At 45.1% G+C, this 19,485-nt stretch overlaps 1 long non-coding RNA gene across 1 annotated transcript; it reads left to right on the top strand.

Annotated features, from left to right (window-relative positions):
• Window positions 1-3,638: 3,638 nt before the first annotated feature.
• On the top strand, window positions 3,639-17,507 carry LOC118631784. Its single transcript, XR_004959898.1, has 4 exons — window positions 3,639-3,850; window positions 9,843-9,931; window positions 10,490-10,555; window positions 17,007-17,507. It is a non-coding gene; the product is annotated as an uncharacterized LOC118631784 (long non-coding RNA).
• Window positions 17,508-19,485: the final 1,978 nt, after the last annotated feature.

Genomic DNA, 19,485 nt, shown 5'->3' with positions numbered 1-19,485 from the left:
CCTGTCATGCTTTGTGGCTTTGCATATGCTGATTCTTCCCCCTAAAGTGCCCCCTTCCTGTTTTGTCACCTGGAAAAGATTTGGCTCAAATGCCATCTTGTCTCTGTGACCCATGATGACCCCTCTTTTTGCCTCCCCCAATTCTTTTTTTTTTTTTTTCATCCTCACCCAAGGACATTTTTCCATTTTTTGTTCAGAAAGAGTGGGAGGGAAGGACAGGAAGAGAGAGAGAGAGAGAGACATCGACGTGAAAGGGACACATCTAGTAGCTGCCACCCGCACGACCAACCAGGGCCGGGGACAAACTGCAACCAAGGTACGTGCCCTTAGTGGGAACCGAACCCGGGTCTCTCTGGACCTCAGGCCTACACTCTAACCACTGAGCCAAACCGGCCAGGGAATGCCTCCCCCAACTCTGACCCTAGTCACCCCACAATACTTTGAACATATGCCTATTATTAGCACATTACCCTGTATTAACATTATTTCTACATTTTTATCAGACTCCCAGCCTCATGAGAGCAGGAGTTATGACTTACTCATCTTTGTATTTCCAGCATACAGAAGAAACTTGGATGAGCAGTTTGCTCTGAATTAAGTCCTCAGGACTGGTTGCATAGAACAGCAGCTAAGGTGCCCTGAGGTTAAACTTGCCTTCCAGAATTCTGTAAACTTGGCTCTGTCCCTGTCCAAATAATGATGAAGTTTAAACACTACCACTGGCATTAAACAATGATTGGAGTTTAAACTCCAACCAGCTAAATGTTTAGTTCACTTTTTTTTTTTTTAATGCTTTAGTACTTGAGGAGAGGTGACCTTATACCACGGAACCCAGAGTGGTTTTATGTGCTATGTGAATGCTTTGAAAGTTAGGACATGTCACATTCCTTAGTAATAGCACAGTGATACTGTGGCAACAGGTAGGCTTCAATAGCAACCATCTGTGGACAGAGTCACTTTGGGGGAACTCCAAGGAGTAGGGTAGTGGTGTTCTTAGTTTCAGCTTGGAGAGCCAAGTGTGATTTTTGCATGGTAGTCCTTTCTGCAGGGTGGTTGTGGTGAATGCTAATGAAATTAGAAACTACTGAAGGACTAAAGTCCATAAAACTTTTTGCTTTTTGTTTTTGCATTTCTTTTATTGTGGTAAAATATACATCACAAAATTAACCATTTTAACTATTTAAAGTATAAAATTCAATGGCATTAAGTACACGTACAATATTACATAATCACTATCCATTTCCACAACTTGTTCATTATCCCAAATAGAAATAATGTACCTATTAAAACTTCCCATTTCCCTCTTTCTCTAGCTCCTAATAACCCCCGTTCTACTTTCTGTCTCTGTGAATTTGCCTATTGTAGGTATATCATACAAATGGAATCATATATTTGTTCTATTGTAGTTGGCTAATTTCACTTTGAATAATATTTTCAAGATTCATCCATGTTAGGGCATGGTTAAGGGCTTCATTCCTTTTTATAGCTGATAATATTCCATTGCATAGACATACCACAATTTGTTCATCCATTCACTTTCTGATAAACATTTGAGTTGTTCCACCTTTTTGGCTATTGTAAATAATGCTGCTATGAGCAATGGTGTACAAGAATCTGAAATCTTTAATTTCTTTGGTAGATATCTAGAAGTAGAACTGCTGTATCATATAGTAATTCCATGCTTAAGTTTTTGAGGAATTGCCAAACTGTTTTCCACAGCAACTGCACCAATTTACATGCTCACCAACAATGCACAGGGTTCCACTTTCTTCCTATCCTTGTTAACATTTGTTTTTGTTGTTGTTTTGTTTTGTTTTGCTTGTGGTAATAACCATCCTAACAGGTTTTGTAGTTTTGATTTACATTTCCCTAGTGGTATTGAGCACCTTCTCATGTGTTTATTGTCCATCTGTATATCTTCTTTGGAGACATGTCCATTCAAATCTTTTGCTCATTTTTTAAATTGAATTTCTTTTATCTTTATTTTACTTTTCTTCTTTTTGAATTTCTTTCTTGTTGAGTTGTAGGAGCTCCTTTTATGTTCTGGATTTTTGTTGTTCATTCTCATCTGAAGATATTTTTTCCATTGATTTTAAAGAGCGTGGAAGGGGGGGAGAAAGGTGGGGAGGGAAAGAGAGAGAGACATTGATGTGAAAGAGATGCATGATTGGTTGTCTCCCACATGCACCCCAACTGGGACTGGGGATCAAACCTGCAACCTAGGTAAGTGCCCTTGACCGAAAATCAAACCCAAGACCCTTCACTGCACCAGCCGACACTCTAACCACTGAGTCACACTGGCCAGGGCTGTTTTCTGGATTTTAATCCTTGATCAGATATATAATTTGCAAATACATTTTTGCATAATTTTTAAATATGTTTTTGTTGATTTTTTTTAGAGAGAGGAAGGGAGAAAGAGGTAGAAACATTGATGTGAGAGAGAAACATCGGCTGCCTCCTGCATGTTCCTCACTGGGGATTTGGCCCACAACCTGACCAAGAATCGAACTCGCGACCTCTAGGTACATAGGTTGATGCTCAACCACTGAGCCCCACCAGCCAGGCTATTTTTGCATAATTTTAAAACTTTATCCAAAAGAAAGTAGTAATGTTATCAGTAGCAGCCAATGTGATATGTTGCCAGCTGGGAGACAAGCTTCCTTCTTGTCAGCACCTCAGAAATGGGGGCAAGTAACCAACAGCAACAGGTGGCAAGAATGAGAGCCCAGCAGGTCGGGACAGGAGGGAAGAACAACCAGTGCTGGAGTCTCATTTCAGAAACTTGGAGGGTGAAGGGAAAGACCCCGGTTCTCCCTCCTCATGCCCCCACAGCCGTTATTGACTGGGAAAGCCTTTTCTGATTCTTCCTCCCAGTGCCCCCTCCACCCCCACCCAAACATCACTTTCTTAAGTTATCACCTTGGGAGATCTTGCCCCAGACTCCTCCCCTCCTGATCCTGTTCCCCAACAGGGAGTGAAGCAGTTATTTCAGGCCAGGCCTTCTCTTTACTTCGTTTCTAGGGCCTCGGTCGTCTGAGTCTGACAACGGAGTTGGCACTAAGAAGGCTGAAAGTCCACATTACTCCAAAGTGTAGCTGTATGAGCCCTGTGATCTTGGGAAACCACTTCTCTGTGCCTTGTTTTTCTCATTTGCCATTGGGGAATAATCAGAGGGCTGTGGAAAGGGTTAGACGAGATAGTTCCTGGAGTGTGCTGAGACTAGGGATAGCACGTTGAAAGGGCTTAATAAGCTATTATTGTTGTCACTCAATCCAAGGTTCCTCTGAAGTTCAGAAGTGACCCCAACCATGCTCCCCTGATTTTCTGCTCTGTGCTTTTCCCAGGTTGCTGAGTGCATGCTCTATGAATAGGCAATGATGCTGCCAAAGGTGTCCAGCACCCACACTCAATAACATTAGAAACTGAATCACGGTGCCCAGATACAAAGCAAGAGAAGAGGGTATCCCAAAGGAAGGTGGTTCGCTCAGAGCCACCCTGTGAGAGCATCCACAGCACTGCATGATATTTTCCTTGACTGCCTAAAATAGCATCACACTCACCTGGTGATATGGCATAATTTCAGTGTTTTAGCCAAGACCCAGTTGTTGGCAGTGATAATGCCACCAGGTGTTAGATTGGTGAGGTCATGCTGGACCTACCTCAGCTCAGCAACCTCGGTACTTGAGTTCTGGCTAAGAAAGAATGCAAAGCCAAGACTCAAACTATAAGATAAAGTGTATTTAGAGAGTCACAGAGGTAGAAGAAGTGAGCCATAGAAGAAATGGGCTCAGAAAACCAGTTACAGAGGCAAAAGAAGGGACCCTTGAAGCCTAGGAGAGAGGACGTAAAGGTAATGCCCCTGGGGGGAAGGGGGGGGGGACAGGAAGAGCACTGGGTCCTCTGTCCTAAGGGCTTTTAAGGATGAAGATCTTAGGGGAGATCCCAGGGGAGAATCTCAATAGAATATTCATCACGTTTCCAGGGGTGTCCTTTCAGGGTCACGGTCTCCGCTGATTGGTCAGTGCCAGGGCAAGGGGTCATTAGTCAATGTAGCTGGTTCTGATGTCAGCCATGGCATTGCTTGTCCAGTTTTGCTGCTTTTCTGGGCCTGTAGCTGAAACACAACTGAGGCCTAGATGTGTTGTTCCTAGGGGTTGCTGCTTAAGGGAGTGGTTCTGTAAGGGCCCACATGGGAGTTGCATAGGCTACTCTTTAGCCTCTTGTTCCCCCTCCAAGGGGGTCAGCCTCATGACCAGTGATATGAAAGGTCAGGGGGTCTAAACCGTATGACCAGCAGTATGCAGAGGGAAGAAAGGTCCTTCTTTTCCCACTTTTGCCCATTGCTAGGCACCCAGGGCTTTCCAACCTGTTGACCTTCTGTACCTGGTCTATTGGTTTTGGTCTGATCTTGTCTGTCTCACTGCCTACCACACAGTTAGGGCAGCAGCAACCCACCGTGGATAGGTCTGGCGTGCTCATGAAGGGATGCTTGAATAAACACCCTGACTCAGTCCAGAATCACTATGACAGAGCAGCTAAGAGCATGAGTACTGGAGTTAGACAGTACTACTCATCAGCTGTGTAACAGAGGCAAGTAGCTTAACCTCTCTGGGCCTCAACTGTTATCAACTGTAAAATGAAGATACTAGTATTACCCACTTCATACTGTTTTATGTAGCTAAAGAGTTCATGTGTATACAGGACATAGAACGGTGCCTGACATTTGGTGAGCACGCTCTTAAAAAAATATATGTAGTGTTCTGGACCCATCAACCACTAAAGACACAGTAATTGAAGAGAAATATTAACTATCAAAGAGAAACAGATGGAGAGAGTGACCCCAGCTCCACCAAGCAACATGCTTGGCTGAGCAGGGAGGAAAGAGATAGCTTGGTGCCATGCCCCGGTGTTGGCACTAACTGGCATGTTTCCTTCACTATCGCACAGAGACGCCTGCAGTCAGCAGGGTGGGGCAGGAAGCTGAGGTGAGGAAGGATAAAGAACCCTCACTGGGGCTCTTCTGGGGAAATACCCTGGGGAGGAGCCCTTGTTCCATTCAAAATATTTTAGTAGAAGACAATGAACTTATATTTGCTCGTGACTTAAGCAACATCAGCTTCATTATTATTATTAGTGTTTTGCACCAGCCATTAGCTTGGAGGTTACATTGAAATAAATTCTAACACCCTTCCATGGCTCTCCACACCTCTGCAACTTCCAAACTGGGTTCGTATCAGGCACTGGCTGGCTATAGGTGCTGCCTTTTTATGCTTCTGCCAAATGAACTCAAAAAGAGACTGGAGGCTTTAGCTAGAAATAAAAGATAAAGATTTATAGTCGTCCCTCGTTTAGCTGTTAATCCATTCCAGACTCTAGCGGTTGCACTTGGCGTTGAAGGATTCCTGGGGTGCTCGAATACATAGGCCTACAGTCCATACGTACAGTATTTTTTAATTGTAATTGTAATACAGGGGTGTGTAATTGACTCAGACAACCGAGCGCTCACTGTATCATTTTCACTGTCTCGATCAACTTTTTAATGAATATATTTTAAAAAACCGCGATAGAGTGAAGCCGCAGAAATCAATGTGCAAAGTGGCGAGGGACGACTGTATTCATGCGTCTTAGCCTTTGCAAACTTGGAACACAACTAGGCAGGAAAATAGACAAACTAGACATGTTCCAAAAAAGAAAGGAAAGCTAAGTGTTCTTATACTAAAAAGTCCATTCTTGAGAATTATCAGTCCTGTATTCTCAGCCCTAGGACTGGACAAGGATGGTTATCCGTCAGATGTCATGAGGTCTGGACGTCAGGTGGATGTTAGGTGATCTGAATGAGTGGGCCCCTGGGCGGGTGGTGGTGGCGGCAAATCAGAGGGATATACGGAGGTCTGGATATCCAGGAATTGACCCAGGACTGAAAAGTTTAAAAAGTTGAAGTTTCCAGTCTAGTTAGGATAAGAATAAAGTCTTTCCTCAGGCCCCAACCTTTATAATGTTAATAATTTTAGAGCTCGGTTAAAATGACTCCATTTTATATATTCCTTAGCTTCACTCTTTCCTGGATTCCAAACAGGCACCCACAGCCTGCTGTTTGAGTCCCCACTCAGTGTCTCAGGAACACCTCCACCCCCACACTGGGTTTTCTAGGAGGTAAACTGTCAATTCTCAGGTTTCAAACCCCTCTGGGTTTGGCATTTGGCTCCCTTCCTGGCTCAACTGGCATTTCCTGGCACCCACTCTTGTTAACTTCATCTGCTTGAAGAAACAGCAGTATGGCGCGGTGCTTAAAAGCACAGAATCAGCCCAGCCGTGTGGCTCAGTGGATTGAGCGTCGTCCCATAGACTGAGAGGTCCTGGTTCAATCCCTACTCAGGGCACATGCCTGGGTTGAGGGCTCGATCCCCACCAGGGGCTGTGCAGGAGGCAGCCTATCAATATAGCTCTCACACTGATGTTTCTGTCTCTCTCTCCCTTCCTCTCTCTCTAAAACATCAGTAAAAACATATTTTAAAAATAATAATAAAAGCACAAAATCAGCCCTGGCCGGTTTGGCTCAACCGTTAGAGTGTTGGCCCGCAGACCAATGAGTCGCAGGTTCGATTCAGGTCAAGGGCACATGCCTCGGCGCCTCGGTTGCAATTGGTCCTGGCCCTGGTTGGGGTCATGCAGGAGGCAGCCACTCCATGTGTCCCTTTCGCATCAGTGTTTCTCTCTCTCTCCCTCCCACTCTATCTGAACAAAAAGTGGAGAAATGTCCTCGGGTGAGGACAAAAAAATAAAAAAAAATAAAAGCACAGAATCAGATGAGAGTTCAAATGGGTGCTTACCGGTGGTGCTTACTGGCTGTGTGAATCTGGGTAAGTGACTCCATCTCTCAGAGCCTTAGTTTCCCAGTCATCAAGATGGGACTCACCGGCCCTTCCAGTGCTGTTGTGAGGATTACAGGAGATAAAGCAGCAGAGCTTTGCACATACCTGGCAGCCAGTGCTAGATAAATGAGAGCTATTATTAGCAGGCATCTGATAGCTCAGCTAGGCCCTGCAGCTGCTCTTTTGAATCCCCACCCCTACTCCCTCCTTCCTCCCAGTCACTAGGTTTGAGGAGTAGGATAATTACTAACTGTTGAAACCTGGGTGGAGCACAGGTATATTTAAAGTTACAAACCAGTTTGTGACCAACTATTTCAGCTGCGCAGATGTAGGGCACCATTTGCCCCAGGCTAACTGTTGCTGTTTTGTGAAGTAATGTGGGTTGGGAGCAGAAGTGAGGCACCACAGCAGGGGCCCGGGTGCTGGGCTCTGTTGTTGGCTGATGTAGGAAAGAACTCTAATGGAAGCCACCCACAGGAAGGGGGAAGTCAGTCCCTTTCTGTTCTCCTCATTCCAACTGGATTACTTGCGAGGGCTGGGGACAATTGAGCCAGAAGCAGGAAATGCTAGGATTTGCTGTCCACAAATTTGTTGTCTTAATGGTACCGGAAAGAGGGCCTGGCCCTGAGCGGGTCTGCCTAGGACCAGCTGGTAGTGCGTGGGTGCTTGACTTTGCGCAGGAAGGTTCACAACACGAGTCCAGGTGAATTTCAGAGGACGTTTGTGAAAGCTGGGGACAGTGAAACAAGGAAGGGCTGGGAAATGAGCCTCAGTGGAGCTGCTCTGCTTACTAAGAAGTCTGCAAAAAGGGGGCCTTGAGGACAGGCTCGGGGGTTTGTCTGGGATGAACTGCTGCTGCTCATGGCTGTCCTGGTTGCAAGCCTTCTGGGGTCACTAAGAGTCTAGGAGATGCATGCCTGTGGGGGAAGTAGGGACAGGATGGGGCACCGCAGACATGCTCGGGAAGGACAGTGCTCTCTGGGTCCTCTGTCTTGAGGCGTTTATTTCTCTCTTGCAGGCAGGGAATCATAGGGGAGGTCTCGGAGAGTTGCAGCAGACCATTTCTCAGTTTTCCAGGTGTGCTCCTTCAGGTCCTGGTCTTCACTGATTGGTCAGTGTCAGGGCAGGGAGTTGTTAGTCATTGCAGCGGGTCCTGGTATCATCCACCAGGTTTTACTTCTTTTCTGGGTCTGGAGCTTCTGAAACACAACTGAGGCCTACATGTTATCTCTAGGGAGGTGACCTTCTGTATCTGCTGTGAATTGCTCTGTCCGTGTGTTCACTTGTCCTCAGTTTCCCCAGTCCACTTGTCCTGGCTTACCGGCCTGTCTCAGTTATACTCACTTTTTCAAAACAAAACAAAACACACAACAACAAATCCAGGTGTCTTTGGCCAGTATTAAGCAGAATGTTAGCCTCTGAAGCAAGTTCCCAGAAACAGTTACTGAAAGGAGTGAGATATTTGGTGACTTTTTACAGGGCTGGAATGAGCCCTACTTATCTTCCAAGCGGAAAACACACACACACAGATCTTGAGTCTTCTAGTGCAGTGAAAAACAGTCTTTATCTCTTTGAGGTTCTCCTTCTCTCTTCTTGTCCAGTTATATTAAAACCAAATGAAGGACACAAAAAGGTCAAGTGTGTCCATGCTCATCTCTCAGCTAAATTCAGTCTTTCCTTGCTGAAAGCAAGTTTTTAGAACAGGCACAGGTGACTCAGAACATTCTCCCCGGAATTCCCTGGGGCTGCTGCCCTTGGGGTCCAAGAGCCTCCAAAGGTCCTCTTTCGGGGACTAGGAGGCACTGAGTTCAGCCCCCCAGCTTCATGAATGCCGACGCAACGCGGCCGAGTGGACGGACTGCACGTCCTGTGCTGTGTGTGGAAGCCACATGGCGCTTTCTGCAGAGAGGGAGAGGCAGAGCGAAAGGGAATTGAGGGAACTGAGAAACAGCAAAATTCCTTGTGGCATTTCTAAATGGGGCTGTGATTAAGCACACACTTATATTATCTGTTCTAAAAACAAAACTTGTGTGTGTGTGTGTGGGGGGGGGTATTTTGGGTCCTGATTAACCTTCCCTAAAAATCTCCCAAGAAAATCCTTGGTATTGTTTTTCTCTCTTTCTTAGTTCCCTCTCCTTTGCTCCTCTCCATGGACATTTTTGGAGGAAGGCAAATCGGCTCTATCAGCCTACTGCAGAGCTCAAATATGGAAATAAAGATGGTCAGAGTGTTCTCTGACAGCTGTGTCTCTGAACGGAGCTGTCCCAAAACAGCAAAGAAGAGTCTTGAGCCATGGCTTGTGGCCTCTCTGTGTCTTTAATCCTCGATCCCACCAACTCTCCACAGGTCTGTTAGGACAATCTTGGAAGCAGTCCACTTAACCCAGCCTTCCCTGCTTTGTCCCTCCCACTGTGGTCCAGCAGCGCCTGGACTGTCCTGGAGTGCTGGCATCAAGACCAGAGCAGTTAAAACACCAGGAGTGAGGTTAAACGTATAAGGTCCCTGGGCCTGAAGCTCCCCAGTGACCAGGAAACACATATCTGAGCCCAGTGAGGAACCCCACAGTTCCCCCTGCTACAAATTCCTAGGTACCTTCTTTTTGAGGTGGGTGAGTAGAAACATCTCCCCATGGAGGAGCTGGGTTGCATCCTAGCATCTCCTACTTTGAGGGTGAGGGGAGACTCAAAAATCCCCTAAGTACACAGGGAAACAAAACCTGGAATTTCCCTGGGGCTTCTCTTGGGTCAGTCTCTCCTCAGCTTTGGAATTGGAGGGGAGGCACAGGACCATGGGAAATTCCTCCCTCTCCCCACACCTGCCCCTGCATACGAAGGAAAATGCTTTTCTTTCTTTAGATACAGGAGCCTTAGACATAGTGAGTTAAGTTTATCTGTTTTCTTTGTTTTTCTGTGTGCAAGGGAGCCACTGAAAAACAAATCCAGTGGCTATGAAGATTTCTTTTTTTTACAGTTAAACAGAGGCATAGAAGAACTCTAAACTTGGTTCCGAGGACCAAACTTGAACTTCAATCGTTGAAGGATTCCTGGAATACTGTTTAGGTGAGCAGAAAATCCCCACTTATCCCACAGGGTGTTTGATCTTTGTTGCCCGATCCCCCGACACGTGCCAAATAGACAACATGTCCTAACCCAAGAAGCTGAAGGTGTTGTGAAATTCAAGCAGAAAGTCATCCGAAGGAGGCAGAAAGGAACAGAAGGGGCAGCAAGGCCGCAGAGAAGGCGTGATGAACAACAGCAGCTCACAGTTTTGCCTGCGGGCACGGTGCCGTGCTGTAAAGTGCGCGTCCCAGGTGAATGCGGAGAAGGCGTTACACTGATGCCTATTTTACAATTCATGGACCAGAGGCAGGTGGGAGAGTGGCCCAACACTCAGTGGCTAGAGTCACACAGCCAGGTTCAAATCCTGACTCCATCACTACCTGGCCACGAGACCTGCAGCAAACTGTGTAGCTGTCCCATGGCTCAGTCTCTTCTGTAATTGGGGACAATAATAGTACTCAGAGTTGCTGTGAAAAGTGCTCAGGGAAGTGCTGTGCCACGCACGCAGTAAATTATGTTTTGTTTTGTTTTTTTATCATTGTAACCTTATTTACCCAGCTGGGAAGCCATGGAGCCAAGATTAGACCCACGTCATCTGGCCACCAAAGGCCTCTGGTTGTGCAGGTAGGTTGTAGGGAACAAGAAGCAGGAAGCTGCGGACAGAGCCCTACAGGCAGCATGGCCTTGCTTCTCTGCTTCAGGTGCCTCCTGCTCAGGCAGGTCTGGGATTTTCCTTTCACACGAAGGCTGAGCCACGGCTCTGACACCCATTAGCAGTGAGCCACAGGCAGATGGACAAAACTTGGGAGCTCCCATCTGCCCCTGCAGTGGCCAGTTTTTGATGCAAAACGCTCTTCAGAGTTTGGGAGGCCTTCACTGCACCTTTCAGGCCTGGTGTCCTGCCAAGCACTGTGCTTGGGGCAGCCTCAGTCTCCAGGCCCGGCCTCTCGGGCACCACTCTTTTCCACGAACAATTCAATGAGCTCTTTCTTCAGCCCAGCCATGCATCATCAAGGCACGACATGGGCTTGGCTCAGCACCGCCAGGCAGTGGGGTTTTTGGACTCCAGTCACCGGTTGGGTTGGCTGCCCTCCCTGCTGAGGGCTGCTCTTTCTCGGGTATTCCCCTGGCTCATACCCTCACCCCAGTAACTATTCCCAAGGGACTTCTGTGATTGTGGCTAAAGCAGCTCCCCACCCCCAACCTGACACACACATACCCCATTGTCAGGCAGGGCCCCCCAAGCTCAGGGAAATAGGCCCAGAATTCAAGCCATGTCACTGCTCAGTGGAGGAACTCAAGAGATACCAAGGAACAGCCACCCCAAATCTCTTCTCCTCTGATCAGGCTTCTAGCCTACCAATTTGTTCATTGCAGGCATTCCTTTAGGTTATATTTAGCCTAAATCTCTGTTCCAGGTTGCCAAGACACACCTAGTTTACACCTGTTGTTCTGACATAACTGTTAACAGGGTCTCTTTCCTTCTCAAAGTGTCTTGGTTTGAGCCTAAACTGTTTATTTCTAGTTTTAGTACATTCTCTCTCTGTTAAGATGTAACATGGGGCCGGGGGGGGGGGGGGGGATGCACCATGGCCCCTAAGTATTTGCATTTGCTAGTCCAAGGTATAGAAAAAGTACTTGGGAGGACTTGGAGAAATTGCTCTAGGTTTGTTCATTTGGTAGGAGAAGGGAGTTTAAGAGTTGAAGGAGGGGAGAGATTTGAGATAAAATGGGCTTAAGAAAAGATCTGCAGCTCTGTTTGGCATGGCTCAGTGGTTAGAGCGTCAGCCAGCACACCAGAGCTTTGCGTGTTCGATTCCTGGTCAAGGGCACGTACCTGGGTTGCTGATTCGATCCCCCACCCCTGTCCAGGCGAGTGCTAGAGGCAACAAATTGATGGGTCTCTCTCACATTGATGTTTCTCTCTCTCTCCCCCCTCCCTTCCATTCTCTCTATAAATCAATGAAAATATATCTTCCCAGGAGGATTAACAACAACAAAAATACCTGCAGCTTCTATCCTTACCTCCCTTGCCAACCAGATCTGGTCAGGTGCCATCTTCTGTGTTTTCTTACCTTTCCTGGGCTTACTCCAGGATGACAAATGTCTGGTGATCTGCCAGATTCTCCTCCAGATCACAAGTTTCCTAAGGGCAAGGACATGTTATTCTTCCCAGTGTCTAATCCCATGTTTGTCACATAGTAGGCACTCATTAAAAATTTCCCCGAAATAAATGAATCTGAGACTCAATCAAAGGGACAGCCTAGCTTTTCAAGGTGGTATTAGAGATATTTATGTAAACTGTTTATTTAGCACATGTCCTCCCAAATCATAGACTTTCATTAAATAACAACTTAGATGCTATTTTATTATTTGTCATGCAATCACCCTAAAAGCAGTTCCACTAAAACCACGCTGGAAGACTGGAACTGCACCTCCCAGTGTGTTGTCATTGTATTGCGACTTACTTTTCATTCTCTAGGCTGTCTCTGAAGTTCAATTTCTTTCTTTTTTTTTTATCTTCACCCTAGGACATTTTTCCATTTTTTGTTCAGGTAGAGTGGGAGGGAGAGAGAGGAACAGAAAGAGAGAGAGAAACATCGATGTGAAAGGAACACATCGAGTGGCTGCCACCCGCACAATCGACCAGGGCCGGGGACAAACTGCAACCGAGGTACGCGCCCTTAGCGGGAACCGAACCCGGGTCTCTCAGGACCGCAGGCCGATGCTCTAACCGCTGAACCAAACCGGCCAGGGCCTGAAGTTCAATTTCAACTGGGCTGCACTGCAGGGACTTGGTGTGATGGGAGGGGAAACACACAAGGTTATTTGTTCCACAACTCATTCAGGGTCATCAGTTCTTAGAAAATAAGGCAGTTAAGTCAAATGGATGGGAGGAGCACTAGGTGCTTGGGAAGGGTCTACAACATTGTTGGTGGCAGAAAATTGGGTGAGGTGAAGAGGGGCAGAGCAAACATGAAAAATGGGAAGGGTGTTCCAAGAGCACCTTCATCGGCTTTGCAATATTGTGCAGGATCAAGACGGCAGCTTCGTTTCCCATTTCATCCTCACAGAGTCCTGTGCAGTGGGGTATTCTTACCCCATTTTCACTTGAGAACACTGAGGGGAATGGTCAGATAACTTACCTAGGATTCAACAGCAGTTGAGAAGCAGCACTGAGCACGGAAATTCACCCCAGATCTGCCTGGGCCAGAGCTTACACACGATCTTCCCAGCTTGCTGCCCTCCTGGGGTAGGAAAAGCAAGAAAGATCTGGAATGAGGTTTCAATTCCCATTTCCTGACCCAAGCTACAAGAGGTGGGACCCCACTGGGCTGACCCCAGCACAGGGCCTGGTCCCCAGGAGGCTCCCAGCCAATATCGAATGAAGCCATGGAGAACTGAGTTCAGGTAAACTCCTGCTGGAACATGGCAGTAGGGCAGACATATACCCAAACTGGTAGTATCATTTGCATCATCCCTGAATACTCTTCTTCCACGAGGATCTTGAACCAGGAACCATGAGAAAAATGTAACTATATGTTTTGCTTGGGAATCATTACTTTTCATTTTATCTTTTATTTTTATTAATTTGAGAGAGAGAGAGAGAGAGAGAGAGAGAGAGAGAGAGAGATACATTGATTTGTTGTTTCACTTATCTATGAATTCACTAGTTGCTTCTTTTTTTGAGAGAGGGAGGAAGAGAGAGAGAGAAACATTGACGTGAAAGGGACACATCGACTTAATTGCCACCCACACTACCCCACCCGGGGCTGGGGACAAACTGCAACAGAGGTACGTGCCCTTAGTGGGAACCAAACCCAGGACTCACTGGATGCTCTAACCACTGAGCAAAACCGGCCAGGGCCACCGGTTGATTCTTGTATGTGCACTGACTGGGGATCAAACCCATTACCTTGGTATAGTGGGACAGTGCTCTAACCAACTGAACTACCTGGCCAGGGCTCATTTTATTTTTTTAAATAGGAGAGATAAAATAAGAGTGCCCATTAGATGCCTATAAAAATAAGGTTGGCCTATATAATGTATATGTAATTTACAATTCATGCTTAATGACTTTTCTTCCAGTCTAATACATTTTAAAATTAGAATGTATATTTATAATATTTTGGAGCTGGAAAGGATCTTAATGTTTCTCTGATCAAACACCCACTTTTCAGATGAGAAAGTTGAGACACCATTTGTATCATGTGTCTTATCTAAGGCCAAGCTCTATGGAACTGGTTAAAAAGCTAGGGCACTCCCTCTAGGCTACAAGTTTTCAAATTATAGAGAGTGAGCCAGTAGTGGGTAGTTAAATCAATTTTATAAGTTATAACCAACTTTTATTTTTATTTTACTTGTATTTAAAAAGAAACTTCAGCCCTGGCCGGTTTGGCTCAGCGGTTGGAGCGTCGGTCTGCGGTACAGAGAGACCCAGGTTTGGTTCCCGCTAAGGGCACATACCTCGGCTGCAGTTTGTCCCCGGCCCTGGTTGGTCGTGCGGGTGGCAGCCACTCGATGTGTCCCTTCACATCGATGTTTCTCTCTCTCTCTCTTCCTCTCTCTCCCTCCCGCTCTATCTGAACAAAAAATGGAAAAATGTCCTCGGGTGAGGATTAAAAAAAAATTTAAAAAAAAATAATAAAAATAAAAAGAAACTTCATCTTTAGAGCAGTTTTAGGTTAACCGTGATTATCTTTTTTTTTTTTTGTATATCCCCCTAGTGGGAACTGATCCCGGGACTCTCTGGTCTGCAGGCCGACGCTCTAACCGCTGAGCCAAACCGGTCAGGGCGCAGTTTTAGGTTAAAAGAAAAATTACACAGAAGGTACATTTGCTACAGTTGATGAACCAATATTGGTACATGATTTTTAACTGAAATTCATAGTTTGTTAGTGCACTGTGTTTTACATTCTGTGGGTTTTGACAAATGCATGTCATGTGTCCATCATTAGCATGTAGTTTCCCTAACTTAGAAGTGCCCTGTGTTCTCCCTATGCACACTTCCCCCACACCTACTGGACCTCTGGTTCATTTTTTTTTTACATGTAAGATAGAACAGAACTTTAAAAATCACAGTGCATAACTCATAGCATGGGTATTATTTCATGAAACTTTAAAAAATATATATGTAGCCCTGGTAAGTTTGGCTCAGCGGTTAAAGTGTCGGCCTGCAGACCAGAGTCTCGGGTTTGGTTCCCACTAAGGGCACGTACCTCGGTTGCAGTTTGTCCCCGGCCCCATGGGGTTGTGTAGGTGGCCGCCAGTCGATGTGTCTCTCTCACATCAATGTTTCTCCCTCTCTCCTTTAGGCTCTATCTGAAGATAGGTGCGAAAATGTCCTTGGGTGAATATAAATATATATATATTTAGGTTAAAATGTAAAATATATTTCTTACTGTGGGTTGGAGGGGGGAAAAAGTTTGAGAAACACTGCTTTAAACTGTCTCTTACTTAAAATTCTAGGGACTAAATCCAGAAAATGAAATACATACACAGATGGAACATTTCATATATAAAACCAAAACAAGAAAAAACATAACCAAGAAACATTGAGAAAATAAACAAGCATACAAATATTTTCTGAAGAGTGAGTACAAAGAGGTCAGCAAGCTTTCCCCTAAATCAGTTTTGATTTTAGTTTCCCCATTGAACTGCAAAGCATTCAAATTTGAAGACTTGAACATTCTCAGAGTTGAGTACAAGATACAGAAAGTTGCAGGGGTGGGGTGGGGGTGGGGGTAGGAGGAGCAAGGGTTTCATCTTTGCAAATGAATTCTGTTCAGAGTTTCTAAAAATGTTCTCTGGATGGTACTCAACAAAGAAAACTGTTTTGTTGGGGTTTTTTTTAGGAGGGCTTTTCAAGGTTGATTTGGCTCTACAGCTTCACATTTCTTACTTTTTTATTTGAAACATCACGGAAGTAACAGGGATGCTGTTGTATTTAACTTCATGTCATGCCAAGTGAAGATTTCTAAAGGATTCTGATTTATGTTTGAGTTAGATTCCTACATTTAAAAAAAAATCTCCCTTCCATGTGGACAGGCTCCTTCTGTCCACGAGAAGGTGGACTCTAGATACACCAGTGTCTCGGGGAAATCCTGGTTTCAAACTTTGAATCACATTGGCCAACACGTGGCCTGCCAGTAAGACTAAGATTCAAAGCCCACGTTCTAGTGCTGATTACTGCATGAGGCTGAAAAGGAATTCTCTCAGTATTCTTTTTCAAGTGTGATATATGAAAATTCCACATTAAATGATGCTAAGATTATATTAGAAGCGTCTTATGAGTAACATGCTGGGCTAAACCCTTTGTGTGTGTCTAAGCCTATTAACAATCCTATGACATATAAATTGTCATACTCATTTAACAGTTGAATAAGTTTAAGCTCAGAAGGCTCAAGGAGCCTGCCCAACATTACCCATAAAGACAGTAGTTAAGCTGGATTGGAACCCATGTCTGAAAGAGCATGGGCCTATTCTTCTGAGTGTCTCCAGGGCTTGACGTAATGCTTGGTACATGCTCAGTAAATGTTTCCTGAAGGAATAGCTGATGAGAAGAGCAAGGTTTAGCAAAGATTTTGGGTGGTTGTAAAGATAAATAAGATAATACGATTCCTATACTTGTCATTCATTGAGCACTTACTTTGCTCCAGGCACTGTGTTAAACAACGCTTTACAAGTATTGTACCCATAATGTACATAAAGGACATTAACATGAGACATGGCATATAGTAAGGATGTCAGTGTTACTAATATTATTATATGTCACTATAATGGTAGCTATTATCATCATAGCAAAAGAGCTTAACGTTATGATCACTTCCAACCCACACACTCATGGCTTTTCTCTGAGAACTGTTGAACAGGTCAAACTGAGGGTCAGCCCTTTCAGCAGTGAACTAGCCCCAACCTGGTTTCTCCTTCCATCTCTTTTTCACTTAGGTGCAATTACATCATGTGTTGGTTTGTCCCTAAATTACATAAGGAACCCCGCTATGCTGTGTGAGGGAGGAAGGGGGCTGTGTTCTGTGGTCGCACCTAGTTTGCATAACGTGTTCTTCTTTTTCAGGGTGAATTGAGAAAGAGGCCATGTGGTCTGGTGGCAGCAGCTGGGAGGAAAGCAAGGTGACTCAGTGCTCTGCGTGGAACAGTGCAGGGCAGCTCACAGGAGCAGCAAAGATCAGCCTCCCTCCAGCCATGAGGGAGCTGTTTGCTCTGAGCAGAATCAGCTCGGCAGGCAGCCCTGGCTGGGAGGGGGGAGAGGAAGAAAGCTTTCCTGGTGGGACCTGGTCAGGATGTGTCAGTGGCCTTGAGGAAACTGAAGAAACTCTGGGGGACTGGAACATGTGTTATCATCCTAGTATTGAAAGTTCTTTGTCACCTGAGCTATTTTAGGGTGGGGAAGTACCAGGTATTGGCTGACTATGGGTCTAGGCAAGGTCTTGAGCCTATAGCCTTGAACTTAAACTTCCAGATGGTAACTGGAATCTTTCATGAAGCATAGGCCACGGCAGGATTATTATGCATATTTTTAGAAATAGAGAAGTTTATTACAAGAATAGATCTTCAATCTAATGGTCCTACTATGAAACTCAGTATCAAAATATTTTGAAAGAGGATCCATATAAATACGAAGTTTCTGTTATCTGTAATGACTTGAAAGTCTTTCACCAAAAATTTTCATGAACAAGATCTTAGAGCTTATTCATTCCTTCCTTTCTTCATTCAATCAATCCATCTGAGATTTATCATTATTAAAAAAAACTTTAGCCCTGCCCAGTTTGGCTCAGCGGTTAGAGCGTCGGCCTGCGGTCCAGAGAGACCCAGGTTCAGTTCCCGCTAAGGGCATGTACCTCGGTTGCAGTTTGTCCCCGGCCCTGGTTGGTCATGTGGGTGGCAGCCACTCGATGTGTCCCTTTCACGTCGATGTTTTTCTCTCTCTTTCTCTTCCTCTCTCTCCCTCCCACTCTATTTGAACAACAACAACAAAAAAATCTTTATATTCTCTGAGATAGAGTTGATGGTGACCTGAGCAGATAGAAATCAGAAGACTGGGATGTGAGTCCCATTTTCATTAGTACTTTATTGTGAAATCTTGGGAAGGTTGCTAAAAGGTGAATTAAAATTCTTTGCCTATATTCTAAGAACTTTTAAAAAATTCACGAGATAATGTATGGAAAGTGATTGGTAAGTGGATAAAACACCATGTTAAATTATGATGTTTTACCTATTAAAGAAACTGAGACATGGAATGAACAAAAAATTCATCCTGAGTCATAATTAGCTAATAAAGGAAGGCCAAAGATGAGATATAAATTCAGGTGACTGAACACATTACAGGCTGGAGTTGATTCAGCAAATCAATTTTTCTTTTTGCCGTCAAGATGCACGTGACTGTGAGCAACAGTAGCCCTCCAAGGTGTAAAGGTGTAGGGGCACTTACTGAGAGTATGCAGAGATCTCACAGGATTCGAGGACGGAAAACAAAGTGTTGCTGGGCTTCATTTTAATTGGCCAGAGAACCAGGAGCCTTCAGGAGCATGGGGCAATCCCCGTATCTCTGTCTCTGCTTCTGAGTCAACTCTAGCCTTTTCTCCGTTGTTCCTGCCTTCCTCTGCTCGTCCATCTTGCATGAGGCACACCATAGCTCCTCCTCTGGAACCTGCACCATGACCTCTAAGTTCCAGCATGCACCTCAACTGGCAACATGGCAACACACACTGAGATTGTAGGGAGGGAGGAATTGGCCTGGCTCCTCTGAGAGCACTGGGGCCACATAAGTCATTTCTGAGCAATCGATTGATTCCTCCTGGGTCAGGTGTGTGCTTACCCTTGGTCCAACCAACTGTGGGCTTCCCCACACCCACTCTCACCACTACCTGTTCCTAGAAGTCACATTATCACACATTATCTTGTTTAGCTATAGCTTCAAGAGAGCTGTGGGTGGCAAGGGTGCTAAATTGCCAGGCTGGATATTATCACATAAAGAGAGGAATTATTTACAGGGAGAGTGTACTTCGAATGCTTTTATGATGTATTTCAGTCATGAAATTTAAGACCCAAATTTCCTTGTCAAAAAAATATACACAATGGAGTACTATGCAGCTGTAAGAAAAAAAGATCTGTTATCCTTTGAGACAACATGGAGGGACCTGGAAAGTATTATCCTAAGCGAAACAAGCCAAGCAGAAAAAGACAAATACCGCATGATCTCACTTATTTATGGAATGTAATGAACATAACAGTCTGAGAAATAGGGTAGACCCAGAGACGTGGAAGTAAGGTTCACACTGACAACCCTGGAAGAGGGATTGGAGGGGGGAGGGAGGAGATAAACCACAGAACTTATATGCATGTACGCATAACCAGTGGACATGGACAACAAAATGGGGGATGGGGACGGGGTGTGGGGGATGGGGAGGAGGGTGTCAGTGGGGTAAAAAAGGAGAAACGTCTGAAACAAAAATAAAATAAAATAAAATAAATGTTAAAAAAAAATCACCCCTACCCCTCTGTCCTTGTGGTCCATAGATAAAATAAAATAAATC

Source organism: Molossus molossus, unplaced genomic scaffold, assembly GCF_014108415.1.
Source record: "Molossus molossus isolate mMolMol1 unplaced genomic scaffold, mMolMol1.p scaffold_m16_p_16, whole genome shotgun sequence".
NCBI classification, from domain to species: domain Eukaryota; kingdom Metazoa; phylum Chordata; class Mammalia; order Chiroptera; family Molossidae; genus Molossus; species Molossus molossus.
Note: the sequence above shows the minus strand (reverse complement) of the source record. Positions and strands in the feature narration are given on the sequence as shown.